This window comes from Macaca nemestrina, chromosome 7 (assembly GCF_043159975.1).
Source record: "Macaca nemestrina isolate mMacNem1 chromosome 7, mMacNem.hap1, whole genome shotgun sequence".
In the NCBI taxonomy this organism is placed as follows: Eukaryota; Metazoa; Chordata; class Mammalia; order Primates; family Cercopithecidae; genus Macaca; species Macaca nemestrina.
The window spans coordinates 44,415,450-44,430,185 of NC_092131.1; the positions used below are offsets into that span (position 1 = coordinate 44,415,450).

The window sequence follows — 14,736 nt, forward strand, 5'->3', positions numbered from 1 at the left end:
CTTAACACTGCAATTTAAAACCATTTCCTTACTTTTTTTTTTTCATGATAGTATCAACCTAAAAGGAAGAAGTTGAGGCAAAAGTAACTTTTGAGGGGCTTAAGTTTGAGGACTGCATTTTAGAACACTTCCAAGTTGCCTTGAGTGCTCCAGAGAACAAAACAGAGGCTCAAGTTTTTGAAGAAAATAGGATGAATCAGGAGAAGGGACAATTACAAAACTTGTTCATTAGGTATTCTCATTGGTTTACAGAAATAACATTGGCTAGTGATACACTGTTGAACTACAGGATGCATGGCATTCTATGGCTACTTGGCGTCAGTCTGGAGACTATATAACAAATGGCTTCAAGAGTAATTATTTAGTTCAACAGAGAGTGAGACAAGAATGCTGTTACATTTCAAATGCCTCCCTGGGCCTGAAAATTTAAAGGGTCTTGCATTCTTTTTTTTTCTTTTGAGACAGAGTCTTGCTCTGTCGCCCAGGCTGGAATGCAATGGCATAGTCTTGGCTCACTGCAATCTCTGCCTCCCGGGTTCAAGCAATTCTCCTGCCTCAGCCTCCCAAGTAGCTGAGAATACAGGCACACACCACCACACCTGGCTAATTTTTGTATTTTTAGTACAGACGGGCTTTCACCATGTTGGTCAGGCTGGTCTTGAACTGCTGACCTTGTGATCCACCCACCTCGGCCTCCCAAAGTGCTGGGATTATAGGTGTGAGCCACCGCGCCCGGCCAGGGCTTGCATTTTTCAGATAAAAAGTTTTTTTTTTTTTTCCTAAATAGCTCTTAAGCGACAAATTAAAGAATAGCATTCAGCCTCTGTTTTTTTCTACTTTAGTTATAAGAACTCAAGTTTTCCTTCATATCAGCAATACATTCTGCAAACCAAGCAGTAACTGAGACAAGCCCCATCAATTTAGGAAGTTTATTTTGCGAAGGTTAAGAATGTGCCCATGATAGCCTCAGGAGGTCCTGAGGACATGTGCCCAAGGTGTTCGGGGCACAGCTTGGTTTTATACATTTTAGGGAGACGAGACACCAATTAATACAAGTAATGTACATTGGTTCAGTCTGGAAAGGCGGAATAAGTTGAAGTAGGGAGGAAGTCCACAAGGAATTTCCTTGTGGCAAATTGTGATGAAGGAGGTAAGCAGTTGTTTTATTCTTGCAGCTATCTCATTGAGGAATAGAATGGGAGGCAGGTTTGCCCCACACAGTTCCCAGCTTGACTTTTCCTTTTGGCTTAGTGATTTTGGGGTCCTGAGATTATTTTCTTTCCACAGTTTTAACCACCTGAGCTAACTGGCCAATACCGTTCTTTCATATCAGATACTAATTAAAACATTTGTGTTTTTTTCTTTGACTTCTCCCCCCACAAGATCTTTAAACTGCAGTTGTCATGTCCTAAATCACTGACCTCCAAATACAGTTTTGATCACATACTTCTCAAAAAAATTTTACCATTTACTCAATACATATATATTTTTACATATACATTGAAAGAATGGCCAGGCTTGGTGGCTCATGCCTGTAATCCCGGCACTTTGGGAGGCCGAGGTGGAAGGATCCACTTGAGGCCAGGAGTTTGAGACCAGCCTGGCCAACATAGTGAGACCCCGTCCCTATTTAAAAAAAAAAAAAAAAGGACTAGGCATGGTGGCTCACCTGAGATCCGGACTTCGAGACCAGCCTGACCAACATGGAGAAACTCTCTCTCTACTCAAAATACAATTAGCCAGGCGTGGTGGCGCATGCCTGTCCCAGCTACTGGGGAGGCTGAGGCAGGAGAATCGCTTGAATCCAGGAGGCAGAGGTTGCAGTGAGCCGAGATCGCACCACTGCACTCCAGCCTGGGCAACAAGAGCAAAACTCTGTCTCAAAAAAAAAAAAAAAAGATTTTTAAAAAAACATATTGTTATATGCAAAAAATTTTAAAATACAGAAATCTAAAGAAAAATGTTGAGAATAAAAAGGACATAGAAATAAGGGTTGTAATATTCTCTTCCTGCATCTCAAGAGCCATTTCATTCATCTCACTTTGAGTTTACTTGGTTCTTTTGTTTTGTTTTGTTTTAGACAGGGTCTCACTCTGTCATTCAGGCTGGAGTGCAGGGGCAAGATGATGATTCATTGTAACCTCTGCCTCCTGGGCAGAAGCAGTCCTCCCATCTCAGCCTCCCAAACTGCTGGGATTACAGGTGTGCACTACCATACCCAGCCTGAATTCACTTCTTAAACTATTTCCCCACAGAGTACAAAGATGATTCACAGGTTCACACTGTAAAAGGTAGTAATGGTGCCCGTTTAAATATGTTTTTTAAATTCGCAACATAATTTTTTTTCTTTAAAATAGAACATTTTGGCCGGCTCAGTGGTTCACACCTGTAATCCCAGCACTTTGGAAGGCCAAGGCAGGTGGATCTCTTGAGGCCAGGAGCTCAAGACCAGCCTGGCCAACATAGCAAAATCCAGTCTCTATCGAAAATAGAAAAAATTAGCTGGGCGTGGTGGCACGCACCTGTAATCCCTGCTGTTTGGGAGGCTGAAGCATGAGAATTGCTTGAACTGGAGGGGTGGAGGTTGCAATGAGCCGAGATTGTGCCACTGTACTCCAGCCTGGGTGACAGAGGGAGACTCCGTCTCAAAAATAAATAAAGAAATGAAACATTTCAGAAGCTTCCAAAAGTGCCGAGAGAACAGTTAGAATATAAATCAGCCAAATGTGGCCACAGTTTAGTCACTCAGCTGATCTATCATTCAGCTGAACAGTGCTAACCACGGTAGCCTTGATTCAGTTTTTAATGGTGTTTATTCTTAGTTATATGACATTTAATTAACATGTTAAATGAACTACTGATTTAAAATAAGAGGCAAAAGGAAAACACCATTAAAATGCTAGCCAATGAAAAGTATTAAAAATGATAATTCTGCATTTTTGCCACAGAGTCATCTTCACCACATCCATACATTTCACCTACTACATCATATAGAATATTAAAATATATATTAAATATATTTAATATGTATAAATATATTATAAATTTGTTATAAATTTATATTATAAATTTAATATAACATATTTGTTTTATTTTATATTTTTATATTTATTATACAATATATAATGTATTATATATTATATATCATATATACATATAACATATACTGCATATATTATATACATTATGTATCATATAATACATTGTATATGTTATATATTATATAACATATATTATATAATATACATTATATATTATACATTATGTTATATAACACATCATATATTATACATTATAACACATTATATATTAATATATACATTGCATATTTATTATATTATTTTCATTAATTATTAAATATTATATTATAAACTTGTTATAAATTATAATATAATTTATATTATATTGTATATTTATATAATTTATATTATAATATAAATTATAAATATGATTTATATTATAAATTTAATATATAATACATTTAATATATTTAATGTTATATATTTTAATATATATTTAATATGCATATTAAATATATCGATGATTTACACCCAATTTTGCTCTTCATTTATTGGGAATAAAAAGGAGCATGAGCTTGTAATCCCAGCACTTTGGGAAGCCGAGGCAGGAGCCTCGTTTGAACTCAGGAGTTCGAGACCAGCCTGGGCAACATAGCAAATCTCTGTCTACACAAAAAATACGGCCGGGCGCAGTGGCTCACGCCTGTAATCCCAACACTTTGGGAGGCCGAGGCAGGTGAATCACAAGCTCAGGAGTTCGAGACCATCCTGGCTAACACGGTGAAACCCCGTCTCTACTTTAAGTTTGTATTACATGTAAAGTAGGAAAAAAATACTAAAACTTTTCGAAAGCGAAAAGTCTACTCAGGAAGTTTTTTGTATTTATTAATGGTTTTGCTTTTGCTAGACACAAACATGAAATACTGCTAAATTAGCTCACAGAAGAGTTCAGGATTCTATAGAGTCAGGAAAAGCCTGCCCTAAACTGTTTTTATAAAGGCTGAAAATAGACATTATAATACAATCTTTAATAACATACAATGTCTATTCCTCCTGATGGTGGTCATTTTAAGCATAGCCCTATTTTCCTGTGAAGACAGCAGCCAGTTCTGCTTCATGTCATATCAACACTTGACTCGTGTAAGCAGCTGCTACCCATGCCATCGCAGTACACATAATCCCTAAATGTAGGGTTCAAATAATCGTAAATGGACACTAATATGAAAATCTGACTGTTTTGTTGTAACAGCAAAAGTTTTAGAAATAAATAATTTTAGTATCTACTTAGTAATCAGGAACATACAGCATAGAGCCAGGCATAGCAGTAAATTGTTGGAAACACTAACATTTATTGTTTACGAACATACATGCAGTGTTTACACACTTCTTAAATTTTGTCTTTAATGCTGCTGATAAACCAAATGATAAAAAGTCCAACGGAACACAACAAAACCACAATAAATGTCAACGGGTGTTATTAACAATATGGAAGAACTCTAGTAACAACCACATTTAAAGCGACAGGACGCGAAAGTTCCGGACTACAAATCCCAGAGTTCCCTAGAGTCGAGGCGGAGCTACCTTCAAACTGATAGCTTTTTCACCCAATGAGCGCCAGAAAATTACTAAACCACATTCAGCCCGGCCAGAAGGCCTGGTTTCTTGGCGTGCGAACACTAAGGTAGTCTAACGTTACGTAGACTTTCTGAACATGAGTGGCAGTTTCAGGGCCTAAGTCTAACTACTAAATTATTTCTCCCCGCATTAGTCTCCTAGTGACCTTAATAACTCTCTACCCAACTCTAGCTCGGTGGAAACTCGAACGTCTAAATGCTAAAACTGACGTACATCAGTACCAGCGGATAAATGTAGTCGACCAGGGGAAAGGCGGAAACCGCCTTATTCTTGCCCTTTATTGGCCACGCATCCCACCAATGGGGCCATTACACTTCCGCTAAAGAAATGTATGGCGTGGTGGTGTGAGAGTTGTACGTACGCTGGGTCTACGAAGGGGCAGCTGTTCTGCTCTCATCCAATCGGAAGCTAGCAAGAATTCCCCGGGCCTCTATGCCCCACAGCTTTCGCGTCGCGTTACGGCCCGCCTCTCTGCAGCCGACCAATCCTCTTGATTTTCTTGTGCGCATTACCCAATCAGAGAGGTCGAGGCGGGGTTCCAGTGGACCGCTCTAAGCCGCCGCGCAGCCTGCGTTTTCTCCGGTACAGGTTGAGGGCTGGCACCTGAGGTACATTTTGCTGGGCCAGGCTGGGCTGGGTCCCCGGGATGGGCAGCCCTCTCGACGAGCGGCGACGCCGTGGTTGAGTCTAGAAAGCTAAAGTCGCTGGACATCTATCGCAGGAGCTAGGAGGGACGTGGGAGGTCTGGTCGGAGTGTGCACGTGTTGGAGGTCTCGCCTCGCAGTGGGAGTCACCGGGTCAAACCTGCTGGCCCTGGCCAAAGAACCTTCTGCGGGTGAGGCTGCTGTTGCAGTTGCGGTTCCCAGCACTTCCTCTGGGGCATTTTTCAGTAAAAGCCAAACGCCCTTGTTCATTTTCAGGGAAAGACGTGTTTCCTCCTGCTCTTCACTCTCCGCGGATACTCTCTCCACCACCTTCTGAGTTTAGTATAATCCTTTCGTAGGCCAGAAAGCAGATTTTCTCTTGGGAAGAGACGTCCCGTAGTATGGGATTTGGTAGGATACCAGCAACTGGTTTATTATATCGTTTAAACCACATGACTATCTAAAGAGGTAGGTACTGTGAGTGTTCTCATTTTCACGGGAAGAAGCAGTGTTAGACGTTACTCATTCTTGTGTTTTCTTTAGCTTGTCTCTGCCAAAATGCAGCCTTCAGCTTCCATGGATGTAAAATTAAAAGATGGTATAACTTGTAAAATGTTGCTCCTGTTTTTCTCTCTTTTCTTTTTCGTGATGGAGTTTCACTCTGTCGCGCAGGCGGGAGTGCAGTGGGGCGATCTCGGCTCACTGCAACCTCCGCCTCCCGGGTTCAAGCGATTCTCCAGCCTCAGCATCCCGAGTAGCCGAGTTTATAGGCTTTTGGCACCACGACCGGCTAATTTTTGTGTTTTTAGTAGAGTCGGGGTTTCACCATTCTGGTCAGGCTCCTGACCTCAGGAGATTCACCCGCCTTTGTCTCCCAAAGTGCCGGGATTATAGGCGTGAGCCACCGTGCCCGGCCGTTTTCTTTAGTAATTTGAAATTACTTAAAAAGTCAATAAAAGCCTGGCCGAGTAAAACAGTAGTGACTTTACTTTTTGAAATTGTTTAAAAAGTCACTAAAAGCTATGGCCGAGTAAAACAGTAGTAACTTGCAGTCAAGTACGGTTTAAGTGAGAAATCCTCTGAAACATTTATGGACCGCTTATCTTTTTGCTGAGTATTCAGGAAAGTATTCCCTGTGAGTGCAGCTATGTTACGTATCTGGTTTGTATTCTTACCTTAGATTGCTGTAGCTATTGTAAAGCAAAAGTAAAATCAAGCCCATGTAAGTACTTTGTGGGTTCTTTTCTCTCACTTTGTATTATGATCCATGCAGGGTGTTTCTCCAGACGGGACTGCGGTGGCGCAGTCTTAGCTCACTGCAGCCTCGAACTTGTGGGCTCAAGTGATCCTCCTGCCTCAGCCTCCCAAGTGGCAGGGATTACACACGAGCCACTGTGCCAAACCCATGAAGTTTTTCAGTTGTGTTTTTGTACTGAAGTCATGACTACTTTTTCTGCGACTGACACTATGAACTACAAATACGACTGAAGATACTACTGCTTTTTTGCTTTTTCCCTATGTGCTTTAAAGAACTACATTTTCAGTGATTTCTGTGTATTTAAGATCTTTTCATTTACTCAGTAGAAAATACAGGAGAATTTTGATAAATCTGAACTGGAATGGTCTTTATGTTAATTCTGTTCAGTATTTTAGGGCAGATTATGTACAGATATTGCTAAACTGTCAGAAGGCTGTATTTAGTTCATATAGCTACTGTCACAAATTACAACAAATTTAGTGACTTCAAATGACACACATTTATTCTTTCTGCCTTTTTTTCCTTTTTTTTTTCCCTTTGGTGAAAAGTACACACTCAAGAAAGGGGAGTGCAGATGTACTCAAGAGAGTCACCTCTTCCTTTTTTTTTTTTTTTTTTTTTTGTAGAGATGAGGTCTCACTATGCTGCTTAGGCTGGTCTCAAACTCCTGGGCTCAAGCAGTCCTCCCACCTTGGCTTCCCAAAGTTCTGGCATTACTGGTATGAGCCACCATGCCCAGCCTCATTTATTCTCTTTTAGTTCTGGAGGTCAGAAGTATGAAATCAGGGCCGGGCGCGGTGGCTCAAGCCTGTAATCCCAGCACTTTGGGAGGCCGAGACGGGCGGATCACGAGGTCAGGAGATCGAGACCATCCTGGCTAACACGGTGAAACTCCGTCTCTACTAAAAAATACAAAAAACTAGCCGGGCGAAGGGGCGGGCGCCTGTGGTCCCAGCTACTCGGGAGGCTGAGGCAGGAGAATGGCGTGAATCCGGGAGGCGGAGCTTGCAGTGAGCTGAGATCCGGCCACCGCACTCCAGCCTGGGCGACAGAGCCAGACTCAGTCTCAAAAAGAAAAAAAAAAAAAAAAAGAAGTATGAAATCAGTTTCACTGGGCTAAAGTCAAAGTGTTGCAGGCCCAATTCCTTCTGGAGGCTCTGAGAGGAAGATCCATTTCCTTACCTTTTTCAGCTTGTAGTGGCTGCCTGTCTTCCTTGGCTTGTGTCTCTTTTCCACACAGCACATCACTCTATCATCATATCACTTTCTCATCTGTAGTCACATCTCCCTCTGCCTCTCTTATGAGGACACTTATATTAAGGACCCCCCAGATAATCAGGGATACTCTTTCCATCTCGATACTTTTGTAAAGCCCCTTTTTTCATATCATGAAACAGTCATAGGTTCCAGGAATTAAGACCTATGTATCTTTGAGGGCCAATGTTCGACCTACCACAGGAAGGTATAAAGAAGAGTAAAACATCCTATGCCGTAAAGTTTCATAGGGACTATAAGAGAAAAAGAAATTCACAGTAAATGGTTGCTGAGTTAGACATTTTTATTCCTGTGAAAATAACCTAAGTCACCATAGGTTGGAGCTTCTCCAACTTCCACTGGAATATCTTTAGTAACAAAGGTAAATGAATATTCCTGTGATATTTGGAAACAAAGCCTAAATTAATGCTTTAGAAGAGTAAAATTTCTTTGAATTCAAATCTTATAATTTAAAATTGTTTGTGACTTCTGCATTCAGTTTTATATGTTCATAGTTGATGCGTTTTGAATTATATCAAAGCATTGCTGTTCTAGAGAAGAGACTGTTTATTCTGTAGTTTCATTACTATTTTTCTTTTTTTTTTTTTTTTTTTTTTTTTTTTTTTTTTTTTTTTTGAGACGGAGTCTCGCTCTGTCGCCCAGGCTGGAGTGCAGTGGCACGATCTCGGCTCACTGCAAGCTCCGCCTCCCGGGTTCACGCCATTCTCCTGCCTCAGCCTCCCGAGTAGCTGGGACTACAGGCGCCCGCCCCTGCGCCCGGCTAATTTTTTGTATTTTTAGTAGAGACGGGGTTTCACCATGGTCTCGATCTCCTGACCTTGTGATCCGCCCACCTCGGCCTCTCAAAGTGCTGGGATTACAGGCGTGAGCCACCACGCCCGGCCTATTTTTCTTTTAAATTTATTTTTAGAGTTGGGGGTCTCACTATGTTACCTATGCTGGACTCAAACTCCTGGGCTCCAGTGATGTTCCCACCTAAGCCCCCTGAGTAGTTGGGACTATGGGCATGCAACACAGTGCCCAGCTGATGTAGCTTCTTGTAATTTTCCTTTTTGGAGGGGGCAGTGACTTTTTTAAAAAAATTATTTTTTGGCCAAGCACAGTGGCTCACGCTTGTAATCCCAGCACTTCGGGAGGCCGAGGCAGGTGGATCACCTGAGGTCAGGAGTTTGAGACCAGCCTGGCTAACATGGCGAAACCCTGTCTCTACTTAAAATACAAAAGTTAGCCGGGGATGATGGTGCGTGCCTGTAGTCCTAGCTACTAGGGGGGCTGAAGCAGGAGGATCACTTGAACCTGGGAGGTGGAGGTTGCAGTGAGCCGAGATCGTGCCACTGCACTCCAGCCTGGGCAACAGAGGGAGACTGTTTAAAAAAAAAAAAAAATTATTTTTCCATAAGTTATTGGGGTACAGGTGGTATTTGGTTATATGAGTAAGTTCTTTAGTGATGATTTGTGAGATTTTGGTGTACCTATCACCTGAGCAGTATACACTGCACCATATTTGTAGTCTTTTAATCCCTTGACTCCCCACCCCCGGCCAAGTCCTCAAAGTCCATTGTATCATTCTTACGCCTTTGTGTCCTCATAGCTTAGCTCCCACATATCAGTGAGAACATATAATGTTTGGTTTTCTATTCCTGAGTTACTTCACTTAGAATGATAGTCTCCAATCTCATCCAGGTCATGGCAAATGCTATTAATTCATGCCTTTTTATGGCTGTGTAGTATTCCATTATATATACACACATGTGTATACACACACACACACCCCACAGTGTCTTTATCCACTTGTTGATTGATGGGCATTTGGGTTGGTTCCATGATTTTGCAGTTGTGAATTGTGCTGCTATAAACATGCGTGTGCAAGTATCTTTTTCAAATAATGACTTTTTTTCCTCTGGGTAGATACCCAGTAGTGGGATTGCTGGATCAAATGTTAGTTCTACTTCTTAATTCTTTAAGGAATCTCCATACTGTTTTCCATAGTGGTTGTACTAGTTTGTATTCCCACCAGTAATGCAGAAGTGTTCCCTGTTTACTGTATCCATGCCAGCATCTACTGTTTTTTGATTCTTCAATTATAGCCATTCTTGCAGGAGTGTGGTGGTATCACTTTGTGGTGTCGATTTGCATTTCCCTGATGATTAGTGATGCTGAGCATTTTTTTCATAGGTTTGTTGGCCATTTGTGTATCTTCTTTTGAGAATTGTCTCTTCATGTCCTTAGCCTACCCACATTGTGATGGGCTTGGTTTTTTCTTACTGATTTGAGTTTGTTGTAGATTCTGGATTAGTCCTTTGTCAGATGTATAGATTGTGAAGATTTTCTCCCACTCTGTGGGTTGTCTGTTGACTCTGCTCACTGTTCCTTTTGCTGTGCAAAGTCTCTTTAGTTTAATTAGGTCCCAGGTATTTATCTTTGTTTTTATTGCATTTGCTTTTGGGTTCTTGGTCATGAAATCCTTGCCTAAGCCAATGTCTAGAAGGGTTTTTCCAATGTTATCTTCTAGAATTTTTAGTTTCAGGTCTTAGCTTTAAGTCCTTAATCTATCTTGAGTTTATTTTTGTATAAGGTGAGAGATGAGGATCCAGTTTAATTTTTCCTACATGTGGCTAGCCAATTATCCCAGCACCATTTGTTGAAAAGGATGTCCTTTCCCCACTTTATGTTTTTGTTTGCTTTGTCGAAGATCAGTTGGCTGTAAGTATTTGGGTTTGTTTCTGGGTTCTCTATTCTCTTCCATTGGTCTGTGTGCCTATTTTTATACCAGTGCCATGCTGTTTTGGTGACTGTGGCCTTATAGTATAGTTTGAAATCAGTTAGTGTGATGCCTCTAGATTTGTTCTTTTTGCTTAGTCATGCTTTGGCTTTGCAGGCTCCTTTTTGGTTCCATATGAATTTTAGGATTGTTTTTTCTAGTTCTGTGAAGAACGATAGTGGTACTTTGATGGGGATTGCGTTGAATTTATACATTGCTTTTGACAGCATGGTCTTTTTCACAATACTAATTCCACCCGTCCATGAACATGGGATGTGTTTCCATTTGTTTGTGTCGTCTATGATTTCTTTCAGCAGTGTTTTGTAGTTTTCCTTGTAGAGGTCTTTCAACTCCTTTGTTAAGTATATTCTTTTTTTTCTTCTTCTTTCTTTTTTGAGATGGAACCTTGCTCTGTTGCCCAGGCTAAAGTGCAGTGGCACGATCTCGACTCACTGCAACCTCCACCTCCCGGGTTTGAGCAGTTCTCCTGCATGAACCTCCCAAGTAGCTGGGCCTACAGGCGTGCACCACCATGCTTGGCTGATTTTTTGTATTTTTGATAGAGATGGGGTTTCACTATGTTGACCAGGCTGGTCTCGAACTCCTGACCTCAAGTAATCCACATGCCCTGGCCTCCCAAAGTGCTGGGATTACAGGCTTGAGCCACAGCCCAGCCTGTTAGGTGTATTTCTAAGTTTTTTGTTTTTGGGTTTTTTTGCAGCTATTGTGAAAGGGGTGGAGTTCTTGATTTGATTCTCTGCTTGGTTGCTATTGACTGTATAGAAGAGCTACTGATTTGTGTACATTAATCTTGTATCCAGAAGTTTTGCTGAATTCTTTTATCAGTTCTGGGAGCTTTCTGGAGGAGTCCTTAGAGTTTTCAAGGTAATTGACCATGTCTTCAGCAAACAGTGACCGTTTGACTTCTCCTTTACTGATTTGGATGCCCTTTATTTCTTTCTGTTGTCTGATTGCTCTGGCTAGAACTTCCAGTGCTATGTTGAGGTGGAGTGGTGAGAGTGGGCATCTTTGTCTTGTTCCAGTTCTCAGAGGGAATGCTTTCAACTTTTCCCCATTCAGTATTATGTTGGCTGTGGTTTGTCATAGATGGTTTTTATTACATTAAGGTATGTCCCTTATATGCTGATTTTGCTGACAGTTTTAGTCATAAAATGATGCTGGATTTTGTCAAATGCTTTTTCTGCATCTATTGACATGATCATGTGATTTTTGTTGTTAATTCTGTTTATGTGGTGTATCACATTTATTGACTTGTGTATGTTAAACCATCCCTGCATCCCTGGTATGAAACCCACTTGATCATGGAGGATTATCTTCTTGATATGTTGTTGGATTCAGTTAGCTAGTATTTTGTTAAGGATCTTAGCATCTATGTTCATCAAGGGTATTGGTCTGTAGTTTTGTTTTTTGGTTATGTCCTTTCCTGGTTTTGGTATACTGGCTTCATAGAATAAATTAGGGAGAGTTCCTTCGTTATCTTGTAGAATAGTGTCAAAAGGATTGGTACCAATTCTTTGAATGTCTGGTAGAATTCTGCTGTGAATCCATCTGGTCCTGAACTTTTTTTTTTTTTTTTTTTTTTTTTGAGACGGAGTCTTGCTCTGTATCCAGGCTGGAATCTTGGCTCACTGCAACCGCTGCCTCCTGGGTTCAAGCATTCTCCTGCCTCAGCCTCCCAAGTAGCTGGGACAACAAGTGTGCACTACCATGTCCAGCTGATTTATTTTTTTATTTTTAAATTTTATTTATTTATTTATTTTTTGAGATGGAGTTTCGCTTTTGTTGCCTAGGCTGCAGTGCAATGGTGTGATCTTGGCTAACTGCAACCTCCGCCTCCTGGGTTCAAGCAATTCTCCTGCCTCAGCCTTCCCAAGTAGCTAGGATTATAGGCATGCGCGACCATGCCTGGCTAATTTTGTATTTTTAGTAGAGACGGGGTTTCATCATGCTGGCCAGGCTGGTCTGGAACTCCTGATCTTAGGCAATCTGCCTCCCTTAGCCTCTGAAAGTATTGGGATTACAGGCGTGAGCCACAACACCTGGCCTTGTTTTTTCTTTAAGCTATATATTTCCTTGAATATTTCTCCCTTCACTTCTTTTTTTTTTTTTTTCTTTTTGAGAGGGAATCTTGCTCTGTCACCTAGGCTGGATTGCAGTGGCATGATCTCGGCTCTCTGCAACCTCTGCCTCCTGGTTCAAGCAGTTCTCCCTGCCTCATCCCCCTGAGTAGCTGGGATTACAGGCACCCACCACAAGGCCCAGCTAATTTTTGTATTTTTAGTAGAGACAGGATTTCACTGTGTTGGTCAGGCTGGTAACGAGCTCCTGATGTCAGGTGATCCACCCGCCTTGGACTCCCAAAGTGCTGGGATGACAGGTGTGAGCCACTGCCCCTGGCCAGTTTTTGTGTTTTTAGCAGAGACAAGGTTTTGCCATGTTGGCCAAGCTGGTCTCAAACTCCTGGATTGAAGTGATACACCTGCCTCGGCTTCACAAAGTGTTGGGTTTTTAGGTGTGAGTCACTGTGTCCAGCCTGAAATTTAAGTAATTATTAATATGTTAAATATCTTTCTATTTGGAGATTGGAATTATGTCCTTATGATTTTTTACAGTTCTCATAATTTTAATTTTTGGACCTCCTGCTAGATGGCAGTAGTAATCAATGCCAAGGGCCGGGAAGGCAACCTTTAAAACAATTTGATATCTTAAGTCTAATTCTTTTTTTTTTTTTTTTTTTTTTTGAGACAGAGTCTCGCTCTGTAGCCCGGGCTGGAGTGCAGTGGCCGGATCTCAGCTCACTGCAAGCTCCGCCTCCCAGGTTTACGCCATTCTCCTGCCTCAGCCTCCCGAGTAGCTGGGACTACAGGCGCCCGCCACCTCGCCCGGCTAGTTTTTTGTATTTTTTAGTAGAGACGGGGTTTCACGGTGTTCGCCAGGATGGTCTCGATCTCCTGACCTCGTGATCCACCCGTCTTGGCCTCCCAAAGTGCTGGGATTACAGGCTTGAGCCACCGCGCCCGGCCAAGTCTAATTCTTAAGTTTAGTAAGTTATAGCTGATTTTCAGTTCTTTTTATCCTTCATAATCTGATCTGTAAAGCACATGTGAACTTTTTATCCTCTTAATGTCCATTTTTTTCTGGATAGTTCAATAATTAAGCCTTTTGTTTGTTATTTCTCTGAGATCAGGGTCTTTTACTGTGTTCAGTAGAGAGGAAATGAGTTTAGAACTTAGTAGGTTCTGATCTTCCCAGATTATAACACCAAAGTGGTTAAAAGAACTAGTTCTGCTGTATCTTTACATGAGTATTATACAGGCTGTAAATATTTATGTTTAGGGATTTGTTTTGATTTCTCTTTCAATGTAGGCCTTTTGAATGGTCTCTTCATTTGGAAAATTAAATAGTGAATCAGCCTCAAAATGCAAAACAGAGTCTGTAGCTGTCAATAAATATTTAAAATATTGCTTTATTGTCTTGAGAGATATGTTTACATGATTATAAACTATCCAGTGTCAGAAAAAGCCTCATTCAGGCTTAATCTTATTTCATTTACCAATTAACAGTGGAAATTTAAAAAATCATTAATATGTTGAAGTGTCTTTCTGCTTGATGAATTAGGGTAGCATTTTTAGGGGAACATTTGTATTGTGAATTCACCTTGGAAGCATCTAGTCTATACACGTACATAAATATATATATACTTACACACACATTTATATATAAAAGGGGTAGAAATCCGGTCAAATACTAGTTTATTCTGCAGGTTATCATTTGACACTACATATTGCATTTCTTTGACATTCTCTATACTCCCACCTAGTGGTATTTGAGTGCTGCTTTTGCACCAGGTACCACTCTGAGCACTTAACGTGGTAATTAATTTATGAAACCCTATGGCCTTGATATTGCTATCTCCTGTTTAAACTATAGGAAACTGAAACATATAGCTTGTAAAGCCAGGATTTGCGCTCTGGCAGTCAGACTCTACACCCATTCTCAGCTATCATGCAATACCTGTCTCAGCTTCCTTATCTAAAACATTGTAATAAGAGGACTATCTTTTAGGGTTTTGGGGAGGGTTCAGTGAAGCAATTCATGTGAAGAGGCTGACATAGTAACCTA

At 41.0% G+C, this 14,736-nt stretch overlaps 1 protein-coding gene across 9 annotated transcripts in view; it reads left to right on the top strand.

Moving 5' to 3' along the window:
- The first annotated feature begins 5,160 nt into the window (after window positions 1–5,160).
- The window catches only part of LOC105473683 (WD repeat domain 89), a 97,179-nt gene continuing 87,603 nt past the window's right edge, over window positions 5,161–14,736 (top strand). For 5 of the 9 annotated variants that reach the window (XR_011625813.1, XR_011625812.1, XM_011727609.3 and 2 more), the window contains exon 1: window positions 5,205–5,767. The gene's annotated coding sequence lies outside the window, so the exon portion shown is untranslated. Of the gene's footprint in view, window positions 5,768–14,736 lie in introns of all 9 variants that reach the window. The other 4 variants (XM_011727607.3, XM_011727605.3, XM_011727608.2 and 1 more) reach the window with 4 other exon arrangements.